Source organism: Octopus bimaculoides, chromosome 9, assembly GCF_046866305.1.
Source record: "Octopus bimaculoides isolate indiv1 chromosome 9, ASM4686630v1, whole genome shotgun sequence".
Lineage (NCBI taxonomy): Eukaryota > Metazoa > Mollusca > Cephalopoda > Octopoda > Octopodidae > Octopus > Octopus bimaculoides.
In genome coordinates, this window is record NC_142936.1 from 3,115,156 (window position 1) to 3,130,881 (window position 15,726).

Sequence of the window (15,726 nt, forward strand, 5' to 3'; positions counted from 1 at the left end):
TGCTTTTTTGGTACACTTCTTCCAGCGGTCCACAAGCTTGCTTATTTAATCGGAGGAGAACGTTTTCGACTTGTGCAACCATTTATGAAGCGCTTCTTAGTTCTTAGCTAATCGACCACCTCGTAAAGGATGTCTGAGCGGTCCAAAGAGGTGATAGGGCCAGATCAGCATCTGCTTGCAGACTGTTCTAGCAACTGGAAACCCAATTTCTTAATGGTTTCAACGGTGCAGACGGCCGTATGTGAGCGTGCATTGCTGTGTAACAATCACACTTGCTTTGACAATAGACTCCATTTAGAAGTATAACATCCAGGGGTCACATCCGACGGTCGTTTCTGAGGGAACAATTGTGCAAAAATGAACTTGAGTTCACTCAATACCACCGTCTCCTTCGTTAAGGATGATTCAATTTGTACGATTACATTTAGTTTGAGTTATGGCGGGATCCGTTTCTGACAATCTTTATAAAGATATTAAGCTACTATTAAGAAGAAACTATTTATAATATTAGAGATGGTAGGCTGAAAATGGTCCAAGCCAAATTTTGTATTTCATAGTTATTGGAATTATCATTAGATATCGGGCACATCTGAATTCTTTTATTAATATTAGAACCAGGTTTTCTACTTCTTTAGCTACACATATCCACAATCTTAAAACGCAGAAAATACAGTATGAATTATCCTGGTCAATAGTAACAGAAGCCTCCACTTATAATTCATACACGCGTAAATGTAATTTTTGTATTAGGGAATCCCCGACTATTCTGTGTACGCATAACTCCCTAATGTTGAATAGGTTTTTGGACACCATCGTTTCTGGTAGACATAGGTCCTATTCGATCCTTAAGCATCTAGTGTTAACTCCACACAAAATAATTCCAATAAATATAAAATACAAAATTTGGTTTGGACCATCTTTAACCTATCATCTCTAATATTATAAATATATTCTTCTTAATAGTCGTAGCTTCATATCTTTATAGAAGTTGTCAGAAACCCGCCATAACACAAAATAAATGTAATTGTATAAATTGATTCATCCATTTTTATATACCAAGATTTTAAGCGAGTTACAAAACTTTGGGATTGACAATACGTTATATTTCAATTTCGTATTTTAATATCGTTTTTAAAAGTAAGTGTGATTATATATTTTCGTACAGTTTCGATATATTTTAAAAATATATTTATATCTATATATTTTGAATGTATTTTAAATACATTTTGAGCATATTTTCAAATATATATATATATTGTTAAAATACCTTAATAAAAAATGTTAAAACCAGACTGTTTTAACTTTATTCAACTGATATACTATTTAACACGCAGTTCAGCATAGAAAAATGCCCTCGGGAGCCTGCCACCCTCCACACTGCAAACATGTCCCACTCAGTGTAGTTGCGATAAGGTAATGAACTCCACCACACTGATTGCGCCAGTGCAGCAGGGCCTCTACATCAGTAATGCGATCCTGCTATCTGATATGCACGATGGAGCGCTGATGACGAAGTTGGACTCGCGTCAGGGCCTTGAAGTGCCTACGGAATATATATATATATATATATATATATATATGTATATATATATACGATGTTTAGTGTGACTGATGTATAAGAGTACATTTGGTATTCAATACGCCAGTCGTGACGTTTAGCTGTCATCTCGTCTTGTTCAGCAAATTTAACAGGTTTTAAGGGAATGTGAATATACATGTCAGTGTGTGTGTGTGTGTGTGTGTACGGACACACATTTCGATGATGATAGTGATGTTCAGTTTTGATCTAGCTAGCCACTTATGTTCAGCAATATGTCAACCGTGGCCATCCCGCCTTTTATTTAGGCACAATGTGAACGTGCAATGTGTTTGTTTTTTGGGGTTTTTTTTTTTTGCTTTAAATGGTGGAATGTCATTTGTAAAAGATTGGGCTGATATTTCTAGCAGGTGGAATGACCACTTAAGAAGCTCCCTTGCTGGTTCAATGTGTATGAGTATAGACATGTATGTGTGTACGTGCGTATGTATACGTGTATTTATACGCGTGTGTGCGCACGCGCATGTCTATGCATTTTTATATGTACATGTGTGTGTGTTTGCGCGTCTGTATGTGTATGCATGTGTGCATTTTTATATGTATGCATGTGTGTGTGTATGTGTCAGCGTGTTTATATGTATGTGGTCTATGTATGTCTGTACGTATTTATGTATGTGTGTATATGTATGCATGGCTGTGTTATGGCGTCGTATTGTAAATGTTTCATGTCGGTCGTCTTTCCAACGTACTTTTGAACGAACCTTTTGCAAAAATTGCCATTTTCCAATATGCACTTGTATCACTTTTGATACCCCTCTCATATATTTCATGATATCCCTCTCATATATTTCATGATATCCCTCTCATATATTCCATGATATCCCTCTCATATATTTTCTTCTTTCTGTTCCCGTCTCTCATCAAATATCGCATTCGAGCTCTGATCTATCGCATGTTTTCTCTTCGATGCATTTTTCAATCATTTTTTTGCTAGAGGCCTACATTATTATCGAAAGATACTTTTGATGTAAAAATACTTCCCTCTTCAACTGAACTCCGAACTCTGACCCAACCGACCTTTCCACCCAGCGAGATATCATGTGAATTAAGCGTAGTGTTATTTGTTTTATATCAGATGTGTTCCACGAGTTTAGCATGTGACATGAACTGATGGCCATGTGAAGACAAGTGGAAGACATAACAATGGTGCTATCGACCAGCTGTGGAGAACTAATGCTGTCTGATTCCGATTTGATTAAATCCTTGTTACGATGTCTTTCAGCCAGTTCTACGACAAAGAAACTCAAAGGCTCTGTTGATAATAAAGAAATAAACGATCTTTTATTTCTTCGCCAAAGTAGGAATTGAGAATATTCTATCTGTGACGGTGTACCCGAAAGTGTTGGAAGAAATGAAATCCGCAGACATAAAGGAAACGATAATATCATACAATAAAATCGATGAAGCTGTTTATTGCTGAAAGGACACGAAAGTAGATGCCGCCGGAACCAATATATCGATATGATAAACTACCGAGAGAAACCGTTTTTGGGAAGCTGATAACTTAGGGGCAGAAGGACAATCTGCTGAAAATGACCTTATACAAATGCAACAAATTGATGGACTTCAGAATTCTGCATATCGTTCTAGAATATTAGAACACTTGCAGTTTCAGGAAATGCTATTAGCGAGTTGTTGGCCATATTCAGCAGTTTGAAACGATTATAAGCCTGTACAGGCTTATGCAGCAGAACGAAAAGTGCCGTTCTCATAATAGCATTACCTGGGGGCAGACCTCGCCCTCCCCTAGCTATGCTACTGAGTGCCACATGTTAAGACTTTGAGGAAAAGCTTACATATAAGTCTTGCCCATAATATTAGAAAGTGTCCCGTTTTTGCGGAAGATATGCTATATCTATCAGGAGAAGAAGCATTTTAAGCATGTCTGGTCATCTCGAAAAGAGTTTGAGAAATGCTCCCAGTTGATGCTGATGCAGATAGTAACCAAGGGTTGAGCAATGTCTTCAGATCTAGGGACAGCGATGCCAACTCACTAACCTCCATTAAACTAAACAATGTTGGAAAACATGCAAGTAGATACGGTCAGCGACGTCACTATTATCTCAAAAATGTCTGGAGAAAACAAGGCTCATGATCTGGAATCTTGCATTGGCAGACTCAAGCAATTAGATGGCTCAGTTATCTAATTGCTTCGAAATCTTCAAACCATTTGGGCGACGGAAATTAGGAACGATGTATCGTATTTGATGGCATAAAAGACGCAAGGCCATATTTGATTCCTCCCCATTTTAGCAGCGTATATTTAGGAAGACAGGCTTTTAGTGTATTAAAGTTTATAGGAGACCCTATTTCGTAATAGGTGATATTTTTCAGAAATTTTTTTTTTTATTTGCAAAGAAAGTGTATTTTGTATATGCCATCAAATACGGTAATTTCCGTAACTATCGTTGATTGATCATATTGGAAAGAACGTGCCGACATGTAATAGCTCTTCACTTATTCATCACACACAATCTAAAGGGTTTTTAAAAGGTTTTTAAGCCGAAATAAAATTAAAAACTAACATTGAACGCCTACTTATCGTCGAGACAAATTTCTGTACATATTTATCTTCTTGTAGCCAAATTGAAGTAAATACTAATCAATGGCTTAATGAAAAGAGCTGAATGAAAAGAGCGCGATGGTAATTTACATATTTGCATAGATTACAACATAAGAGTAAATACAAATATAAATTCTGGCTTACCCTGACGCCATAATTCATGCTGGCCGATAAGAAGCAAGAAGCCTACCAATGATTCCAATTTCTGGTGAAACTCAGAAAGTAGCAACTGTGAGTACTCAATTTAGACTATTACGTTCGACATGCGTGTCATGCAGGATATAAACAACAAGCGCCATATTTCAATGTTCTACGGAAAATGTATTTGGCGATGTCAACGGGATAATAATTTATTGGGACGACATTTTCACCAGTGGCCGCACTATTGCTAAGCTGGAGCAGAAAATAATGGCAGTTACTCAGCTCCTATGGCATTGCTGGTGGAGGCACAATGGCCCAGTGGTTAGGGCAGCGGACTCGCGGTTTCGTTGAGTGTTTATTGAGCTAAAGCTCCACAAGGCTCCGGCAGGGGATGGTGGCGAAACCTGCTGTACTTTATCACCACAACTTTCTCTAGGCAGTTCCGTTGATCGGATCAACTGGAACCCTTGACGTCGTAAGCGTCGGAGTGCCAACAATAATGGCATTGCTGATACCGAAAAGAAGTGTCTTTCGTGCAGAGAAACTTATCTTCCGAGGCTATAAAATCTGCAGACAAGGTATCCAATTAAACAATTATCAAATTTTAAACCTCTATAACTTTTTCTTAGTTTCCTGAAAAAAGTGAAATATCTCATGAGATTCAGCTTAATTACATTAATGTACCGAATTTTAAAATTTTCAACAAACTTTGAATTTATTTACATTATTTACATTTGGTGGATATTTGTCCTCATCTTGTTTGTTATTAACACAACATTTCAGCTGATATACCCTCCAGCCTTCATCAGGTGTCTTGGGGAAAATTTCGGACTTGGGTTCTCATTCCTAAGGTATTTTTCGATGTTATTATTATTCTTGAATTTTCGAAAATTGGTAGCCAAACTGAAAAGATCCGAAATGTGAGTGTTTGCGAGTAACGTATGAAGGGCAAGGTTCACAATTTATCCGTAGATTAAAAAATTGAGAAACATCCGTTATCGATTTTCAATCCTTGTTGGGTTCTCATGAGAGATGTTTACATCACTTGACCAATCTCAAAGAATCAGGCAACCAAACTATTCAGGTACACGACGAATCCTGTAGCTTCAAGGAACTGGAGTGATTACACGCAGGCGCTGTCCCAGTAATTTTTCGAAGGGAAGGTCAGAAGGGAATACAATTGCAGGAGAAAAGGGCGCGCTTCTTTCTTGAGCTGGGGGGGGGGGGCATGTGCCCATCATCACCCCCACTTGGGTCCGCCCCTGATACGACGGGACTTCTTTCAGTTTCTGTCTACCAAAACCCCTCACAAGGCTTCGTTCGGCCCAGGGCTATAGTAGAAGATACTTGACTCGGGTGCCACGCAGTACGACTGACGCAGACATGTGTGGGACGTAAACAAACTAACACTTGTTGAAACCATATCGGAAAGCAAACTTCATGCCAAACAACCACGCCTGCACCCGTGCCACATAGTTGCGCCAACGTATTTGTCTGTGTGGTATGTATGTATGTATGTATGTATGTGTGTATGTGTGTGTGTGTGTGTGAGTAAATATTTGCTTGGATGCACAACCAAACAGCTGAATGATATTTTAGATAATCAATCACTTTGGATGATGTCTTCACTAAACACCATTACCATCACCACCACCACCACTACCAACACCACCACCATCACCGTCACAATACGAACAAGCCTGGTCATTCGATCTGCTAGAAAGAACAACCAAATCTCCTTCAGATCCTATCTCCGCTGTATTTCACGTAAAAAAAAAATGAAACAAAATGAAAGGAAAAGAGGACATAGAAAGAAGATATTAGATGATGTAGTCCTAGATAGACTATACCAGAATAAAAGACTCATTGGTTATGTTTAAAGTGTTTTTGATCTTTGGTTTGTTGGATCAGAGCTAAGCAAGACAGAATCACACACACACACACACACACACACACACACACACACGCTCTAACACTCGCACATTATCACACTCACACACGTACACTCTCATTCACACACACATACGCACGCGGCCTTCATATTTGCCAAACGCCCCTTCCAAGACATTTTGTGAGAGAATCATTGTTGCATGGGCGATATTAGACGCAGAACTGTGGGCGTTTGTACCGGTGGAATCGATAACCAAACGAAATTCGTTGAAATAACAAGCCTTGGGCAATCACCACCAACAATGCCACCGCCATAAGGAAACTACCAAGAACACCTGTTCGCAACAATACCCGAAAATCATCAATCATTTGTTTGTTACGACTACACCGATGGAGTCTAATGATGGAGTCTCTACGTGTGGCCTTGCCGCATGTTAGAAATAGCAGCCAAATCGCTTTAAATCATACTCTACCTTTAGGACTAAACGATAACGACTTACACTCGAACACACGCCGGATAAGGTGACCTTGTTTCCTTGTTCATAGGAAAAAGTCAGGATAGCCACGGCTGGAATACTTATGATCGTAGATCTGTTTGACCAGGATCGACCTGGGGTTAAATAACAATAACGATGATCACTACTGCATCGTTGACTTCAACAAACAGCATTGTTAACATCAGTATTACAACCACCACCACCATTACTACCACCGCAACAACAACATTAACTAACACCACTGCCAACTTTGCTGGCTCTGATTGAGCAGACTTATCAGAAACGTTCCATCCACGACAGTCCCGCAGGATTACATTATAGAACGTGTTCTGTCTTTTTCAAAATGGTAAGGTGTGATTTGAAGGAATTTGGCTGCTATTTCTTGCAAGTCGAAATTTCCTTCTTCAGCTCGTAAAAATGAAAACCAGCACCACCACCACTGCGACTACTACCACCACCACCACTGCTACAACTAGTGTCGCTGCTGCTACTACTACGACCTTAACAGCAACAACGAGAACACCACCAATAAGCATCACCACTGCATCACCAAAAATACCATTGATCCCTCAACTGCCTCTACTACGAAAATAAAATTCGTAGCCACCATCAACCTCAACCATCCATCGTTGTGATCATCGCCACCACCACCACCAACAGCAACTCATTGAGATCGTCATTAAATGTTACGGTCAGATCAACAACACGAGCCAATCACCCCCTCCGCCGCCACTAACACCATCGCCACCAAATTGTAAGACCACCGATCAGACCACCGCCAACACCAGGTAACCATTTACCGTCTTACAACCTTAAGCGCCGCCACCACCAAAGGCACCGATGCCGCCACTTCCAATAACAAATCAGGCGATCACCACCGACACCATGATCAGGTCACCACCACCTCCATCACCACCACCACCTCCAGCCATCGACACAACCTCCATCACCACCTCCAGCCACCACTACCATCACCAGCCATCGACACAACCGCCGCCACCACGTCCGTCCGCCGCCGCCGCCGCCCTCACTGTAATCGCAAGTTGAATATTTCTCGGTTCTATTTTTAGCTGTGATTTTGGGCGAAGTCATTCTACTTATAGGTCTGTCTTTCTATATATAGAACACAGTGGAAAAGCTGATCTGGGGAAGGATAAATGGTGGTGGTGGTGGTGGTGAGGAAGATGGTGACGTTGGCAGTGAAGTAGTTATGATGGTGGTGGTGGTGAGGGAGGTAGTTGTGGACATGATGATAGTGATGGTGGTGGTTATTGTGAGATTGCTACGGTGGCGGCGGAAACGATGGTGGTGGTTGCGGTTATGACAGTGATAATTGCAGTGTTGGTCGTAGTATGTTGACGGTGGATTGGTGTGGAGCGTGTAGCAGCGATGGTATTTGAGATTGTCGTAGTGGTGGCGGGGGTGGTTGGAGCGGTGTTCGAATTCAAGCTGCAGCACCTGACTGGCATTTCGTTTTTTTGTGTGTGTGTGTGTTAAGACGAAAGAAAGAGAGAGACTAGACTTACTTTAGCTTAGCTAAACAGATCGATATATGGTGTATGTGTGTATGATCGTGTTTGACGTGCATTCAGAGGCGGGGGTTGATTCGGGGTCGGGGTGGTTAAAAAGAAAACGCGGCTGGTCGGCTGGTTAGGTGGCTGGCTAGAGTAGCTCGCTGGCTGGCTGGTTTTCTGGCTGGTCGTTCAGCTGGCTTGGTCGACTTCAAAGAGAACTGATTACAGGTGGCGATGTTGATACCTTCATTATCGTCGTCGTCATCGTCACCTCCAACTTATCCTACATTACACTGACCTTGACAATATCGATCTATTCGTTGATTTGTTTCTTTATTTACATGAAATACTTGGCCGCGAAATTATAGAGTTGTGGTGGTGGTGGTGGTAGTGGGGGGAGACTGGGAATACAAATTACGTGACATCCGCCCATGCCCATCTATAGAGAGAAATAATTAGTTCAATGAAGGATCGTAGTGGAATTGGGTTGGAATCAAAAATTGGGTCATTCTCTCTGCTATACATAAAAATGTGTTTCAGTCGTTGAACTCTGGCCATGCTGGAGCACTGCATTGAACTTATTCCACCAGCTTTTTTATGTCAAACTCTAAGTTATAAGGATGTAAACAAACCAACATCAGTTGTCCAGCAACGGTGAGGCACAAAAACAGACACGTGTGTGTGTGTGTGTGTGTGTGAAAGATGGTCTTTCAGTTTCCGTCTACCAAATCCACTCAGAAGGATTTGGTTGGCCTGAGACTATAGTAGAAGACACTTGCCCAAGGTGCCACAGAGTGGAACTGAACTCAGAACCATGTGGTTTGGAAGTAAACTTCTCACCACCCAGTCACTCCTGCCCCTATATATATATATATATATATATATATATTTATTCATTTTATCAAAGGGACTGATGTGACAGTGATAAATATATTCCTCCCTCTTCTTGTCGTCCTACTGCGTGGCACTTTGGGCGAGTGTCTTCTACTATAGCCTTGGGCCAACCAAAGCCTTATGAGTGGATTTGGTAGATGGAAACTGAAAGAAGCCTGTTGTGTGTATATATATATATATGTGTGTGTGTGTGTGTGTGTGTGTGTGCTAGTGTTTGTCCCCCCCCCCACCATTGCTTGACAACTGATGCTGGTGTGTTTACGTCCCCATAACTTAGTGGTTCAGCAAAAGAAACCGACAGAATAAGTACTAGGCTTACAAAGAATAAGTCCTGGGGTCGATTTGCTCGAGTAAAGGCGGTGCTCCAGCATGGCCGCAGTCAAATGACTGAAACAAGTAAAAGAATGAAATGATGATGATGTCTTAAAAAGAGGAAGAGTACACTGCATAATGTAAATCTGGACATCCCCCTCTAAAAAGATGGACTGGTCATGGCCGGAATGTCTCTGATTATTGATCACTCTGCTCACTGAGAGTTGATCCAATGCTAAACAACAAATTGTACCTTTGGTATAGAAAAGCTGTAAGCTTTCAGAAAGGTATATTCCGAAACAGGTGTGGTTGTGTGGTAAGAAGTTTGCTTCCCAACCTCACAGTTCCAGGTTCAGTCCTACTGTGTGGCACTTGGGTCAGCCAAAGCCTTGTGAATGGATTTGGTAGACAGAGACTGAAAGATCCTGTCGTTTGTGTTTACATCCCTGTAACTTAGCAGTTTGGCAAAAGAGACTGATAGAATAAGTTCTAGGTTAAAGAAAAAAAAAGAAAAACAGGTACTGGGGTTGGTTCAATTGACTAAACATTCCTTAAAGTGATGCCCCAGCATGGCCAGTCTAATCACTTAAACAACTAAAAAAATAAAAAGAGCAGAATATTATTTGAAAGATGTTCAGCTGCTATTTCTAGCTGGCTGAGCTACCATGTAGAGGCTCCCATATCTTGTGATTCTGTTAGTTATGGTGGAAGAAACGAGCTGTGAATTCTGCATTTTCAAATAGCTTCTGTCTTTGAGTTAATCCACAGCAATACTTTCAGGAAATGCTTGTCAAAATATTGATTTCTTGTGTGTGTGCGAGGAAACTTTAAACTTGCATTAAGCAAGCTGGTTCTGCTTTGTATATCTTGGAAGTGAAACTGGATCTTGTGGGACCTAAGTGCCATCATAGTCGAACGATTCAGATGGTAGTTTCTAATGTTTTGGCATTGGAACACAGTTTTGGAAAATCAATAATCTTCTGTGATCCATTTCTTTAATAATTGAATTGGATGCAATCACAGGCATGGCTGTGTGGTTAAGAAGCTTGCTTTGTGACTCCAGGGTTTCAGGTTCAGTCTGACTGCATGGTACCTTGGGTAAATATCTTTCACTTATAGCCCTGTGTTGGCCAAACCTTGTGAGTGGATTTAGCAGACAAAAACTGAAAGGAACCCCCAGTGCGTGCATGTGTGTGTGTGTTTGTGTGCCTCTGTGTGTGTGCGTGCGTGTGTGTGTGTGTGTGTGTGTGCATGTGCCTATGTGTGCGTGTGCCTGTTCGTGCATGCCTTTGTCTGTGTGTGCGTGCCTGTGTATGTGTGCATGCATGTGTCTGTGTGTGCTTGCATGTTCTGTGTGCTTGTGCCTGTGTGTGCATGCATTTACATGTGTGTTCGTGCATGTGCCTGTTTGTGTGTGCATGAGTGTGCCTGTGTGTGCACGTGCCTGTGTTTGTGTTTCCATTTACCAAATCCACTCACAAGGCTTTGGTTGGCCTGAGGCTATAGCAGAAGACACTTGCCCAAGGTGCCATGCAGTGGGACTGAACCCACCACACAGCCACCCTGCACCTATATATCTATACACACACGCACACACCTTTATGTGTATGTTTTTGTGTCTATTTGTCCCCTACCACCACTTGACAACCAGTGTTGGTGTGTTTACATCCCCTTAATGTACCAGTCTGACAATAGAGGCCAATAAGATTAGTACCAGGCTTAAAAAAACAATAAGCGTGAGGGCTGATTCATTCAGCCAAAAGTTCTTGAAATTAGTCCAAAGCATGGCAACAGTCTAATATTTTCAGATATTTCAAAAATAAACCATTCTATTTTTGTGACCTTTTCAGAATTTCCTTGAACCTTTAAGACAAGAACATCTGGATTAAGGATTTGGATCAGAAATCCATTGGGATATCCTTAACATAGATTTGAATTCTACCAACGATATCTTATTTTTGCTGGCAGTGCCCCAGAATGGCCACAGCCCACTGGCTGCAACCAGTAAAAGTTTAAAATTGTTGGGTATAAAAACAAAACTAAAAAGCAGAATTTTTATTTTTATTTTTTTTTACCCAGAATTTTGATTTCTTACAAAGAGAAGGAATATTATAATGTGATGTTCATGCCTCTCCTAAAAGCATTTGTGACATCAATGAAAAGGCACCAGCCTAGGATAATAGTCGATCACAGCATAACTCGAAAGCTCTCAGTCACTTGTCATTGCCCCTGTGAGGCCCAAAGTTTGAAGGATGTGCTTCACCACCTCATCCCATATCTTCCTGGGTGTACCTCTTCTGCAGGTTCCTTCTACTGTTAGGGTGTGACACTTCTTCACATAGCTGCTCGTTGGGGGTTTGTCAATGGGGATCTTCATTCACACAGTATCAAGGTATGATATGATTTATGCAACGTATATAGCACCTTTATAAACAGGGCTAACTCGGCTGCAAGTCCCCACCTTACAAGCAAATATCTTGCATACTGGGGTCGCCCCTTTTCTGTATTTTGAATAAGTAATGAACAACCTTAATCGATTTTCAAATCTTATTGGATTCTCATCAGAGATGTCTACATATGTTTGACCAAACTAGGGGAAACAAGCAGCCAATCTGGTTCTGTACTCAACAATAACTGTAACCTTTTCTAAAGACAGCAGAACAATGGAGGAATGTATTAAAATTGGTTGCATTTCAGTGAATGGAAATCAGGTCACACACCTGCTTCATTAAATGTTTAATTTTCTTTTTGTAATTAGTTGGAGAAGAATAGGAGGTGTCCATGACCTTTGCAAACTCTCAGAAATGATATCGGCCACTATTGAGTCTGAATATCTGTGAGTCAATGTATGTAGAGATAATAGGGGCAGAATGGTCTAAATACATGCGGCAGAGAGAACTTTGTTAAACTCACCTGAGGACCAGGTGAATATATGATTGTTGGTGAGTCCCAGAACAACTCTGACTGAATAGATCATCAAAGGTGTCCTAATCCCCTCTTTTTTTAAAGTATAATATATCTAGGACTGGGTTATTCAATAAATCCGTACTTTTCAGAGACAATATGGTGTGATTTGAGGGTAAAACTGATTAGCAATCAATTCCTGGAAACCATTAGTGATGCATACAAAGAGAAACAAGTTTTACACATTGAAGAATCAAAATTAGGTTGCAAGTCCCCACCCTACAAGCAAATATCTTGAATACTGGTGGTGGTCCTTTTGGGTCCCAATGCAAGGGACATAACTCCAATGAACTAAATATTTTTCTCTCTGCATTTAACTTGGATGATTTCTCCTAAGAATTTTGTTCCAATTTTTTACCGTGGTCATAAGACCTACAAACTGGAAGTGACATTTCCAAGCCTCTTGTGACCAAGAGCCCATGTCATGTTATTCCCTTCAGCCAATTTTGGTGAGGGCTGAGGCAGGTTCTTGACTTCTAGTATGGAATCAACTGGAAATTTTGTTATTACGAGACTAGAATTTTAATCTTTATTATTAAAAGGAAAAGTTTTGTATTGAGCTCAGCTTTGCCTGTCATCCTTTTGGGATTGATAAAATAAGGACCTGTTGAGCATTAGGGGTGATGTAACTGACTAGCCCCCTAGGCTTTGAGCGAGTTGTGGAAAAGAATAGATATCAAATTTTAGCATAGCCAGCCCCTGTCAAATGGTCCAACCCATGTTAGCATGGAAACAGGGCATTAAATAATGATTATGATGTGTGTGAATGTATGTATGTATGTATATATATATATATATATATATATATATATATATATATTATCTCTGTTTATGCACAGTGCAGTGTGAATTAGAAAAACAGAATTGAATTTAAATAACACCCACCCACCCACACATGCACACACAGATATGTCCGACATCATTACACAAGGATACTGAAGTGGGTCGCTGATAAATGAAGTACGATACATTGTTAGGTTCACACTCATACACACTTACGCATACATGTATATATTGATATATACAAAATGCACACACACAAACACGTGTCATATAAAAGCAAACTTTGTATGTGTGTTTATGTAAATGTTTGTTATTGTATCAAGTTTCTTTATCTTTTGTTTCAGTCATTAGACTGTGGCCATGCTGGAGCACTACCTTGAACAATTTTTAGTTGAATGAATTGAACTCCTAACTTATCACCTTAAGCCTGGTACTTTTTCTATCGTTCCCTTTTCCTGAACTGCTAAGTTACAGGCACACAAAGGTACCAACACTGGTTGTGAAGCAGTGGTGAGGGACACACACACACACACACACACACACACACACACATGATGGGCTTCTTTCAGTTTCCGTCTACCAAATCCACTCACAAAGCTATGGTTGGCCTGGCCCAAGGTGCCACGCAGTGGGACTGAACCCTGAACCGTGTGGTTGGAACACAAGCTTTTCACCACACAACCATTCCTGTGTCGAAACCATTCACCATTAAACTGAAGAATCACTCAATACTTTGCAGTTGAGCACATGTTTATTAAATTCTTACAAGAAGAGCAAAGAGTTGGCTTTGAAATTTCTGCCTGCTGGCCTTAGTCAGACAGACATATGTTTCAATTACTCTTTTTGCTTGTTTCAGTGGTCATGCTGGAGCACCACCATTGTATATACATCATATATATATGCTTTCTTCTTCCTTCTTTCTTCCTCTAAGAAATCTTTTTGCATTTATTAGGAAGGTATGCCCCGTTCAAACTTCTCAGCTCGTGAATGTTACATATTTCCCTAAATCTCAAGGTTGCCTAAGTTTACCTGTGTTAGTTAAGGGATTAACTATGAAACTCTTAATGAGCATTTTTTCATCTCTTTACATTCTGAGTTCAAATTTTGTCCAGGTTGACTTTAACTTTCATTCTTTCAGGAGTCAATAAATAAGTCCCAATTCAAGACTGGACTCAATGTAATTCACTTGGACCCTCTAAGATGACCAACTTGCTGTCTCTATTTGTTATGCACACACACACACACGCCTATATGTTCAGACATACTCTGCCCACGCCTCACCCTCCACACACCTATATATAAATACATGTTACTCATTAACTTTTAGTTTCATACTCACTCACTCACACGTGCATGTACATAGATGCATGCACTTATGCACACACACACACACACACATACATGCACACAGATCGATATACAAATAGATCATATCTTTTTATTTTCTCTCTCTCTCTCACACACTCACTTTTGCTCTCTCTCTCATAGATGAACATGTGACTACACACACACACACACACACACACACACACACACACACACACACACACACACACACACACACACACGCACACGCAGAGTCATGGATAATTCTGAATTAATCTAATCTATAAGAGTTAGAATTCAGAGTTTATTAATTTTTAATTTCATGTTAATTATTTATTTATCTATTAGTTCATTTAATTGCTTATCTCTCCATTCAATTATTTATAACTTGATAGATAATTTTATTTGAAACTGGAGTGATATCGTAATGAATCAGCCCTTCTCTTCAAAGCTTGCTGGCCTTGTGCCTAAATTAGAAATGGTTATCACCACCACCACCACTCTCTCCACCATCGCCATCATCATCATCATCATCATCCTATTCATCATCCTTGCTGTGGCTACCATTATCATCACTACTGCCATCCTCATCTCAACTGCTGCTGCCTCCACCCCACCCCTGCTGCCAATTCCATCCCCCACCACTATCATCACTACTAACTACAGCATCATCATCATTACTACATGCAATGTGCATGCATGTGTGTGTGTGTGGTGGACTAGAACAATTCTGAGGTGTACCTATTGAAATTAAGTTTCCTCTGTAACATAGGCATGATAGTATTTTCAATAGGAATGTCATTAAGTTATACTACTCCACTACACTCAATGTGGCTACCATTATAGCAGCTTATAATAGGGGGCAAACTTGGAAGATACAGCTTTGTCTTTCATTCTTCTGGAGTTGATAAAATAGAGTACCAGTCAATCAACAGGTTAATGTTATAAGCTAATCCCCACCCCTCAAAATTTCATTGCTGGTTCTGAATTCTATAAAATAAGTGACTTGGCATGGCATGATTTACTTGGGCTGATGAAAGACAGATAAAAATGAAATTGTTTATTGACCCAGAACTTTCATCGCCACTGCTGCTCCACTCATCATGCAATGTTCTAAACTACTCATCACTCTCCACCATCCTACATGTTGTCCTTGATGAGTGAATAAATGGGGTAGCGGGTGGACTTAAAAAATCCTTAATGAATGTCTAATTGTATCAGAGAGATGTGTATGTGTGTGCACAA

At 40.3% G+C, this 15,726-nt stretch overlaps 1 protein-coding gene and 1 long non-coding RNA gene across 11 annotated transcripts in view; one reads left to right on the forward strand and one right to left on the reverse strand.

Moving 5' to 3' along the window:
• LOC106869147 (5'-AMP-activated protein kinase subunit gamma-1) overlaps nucleotides 1–15,726 on the reverse strand; it is a 481,652-nt gene that overhangs the window by 358,946 nt on the left and 106,980 nt on the right. The window lies entirely within an intron of this gene.
• LOC106869149 (uncharacterized) overlaps nucleotides 6,899–15,726 on the forward strand; it is a 131,790-nt gene continuing 122,962 nt past the window's right edge. For both annotated transcript variants that reach the window (XR_016243011.1, XR_001409375.3), the window contains exon 1: nucleotides 6,899–7,476. This is a non-coding gene — a long non-coding RNA (uncharacterized LOC106869149). The remainder of the gene's footprint in view (nucleotides 7,477–15,726) is intronic.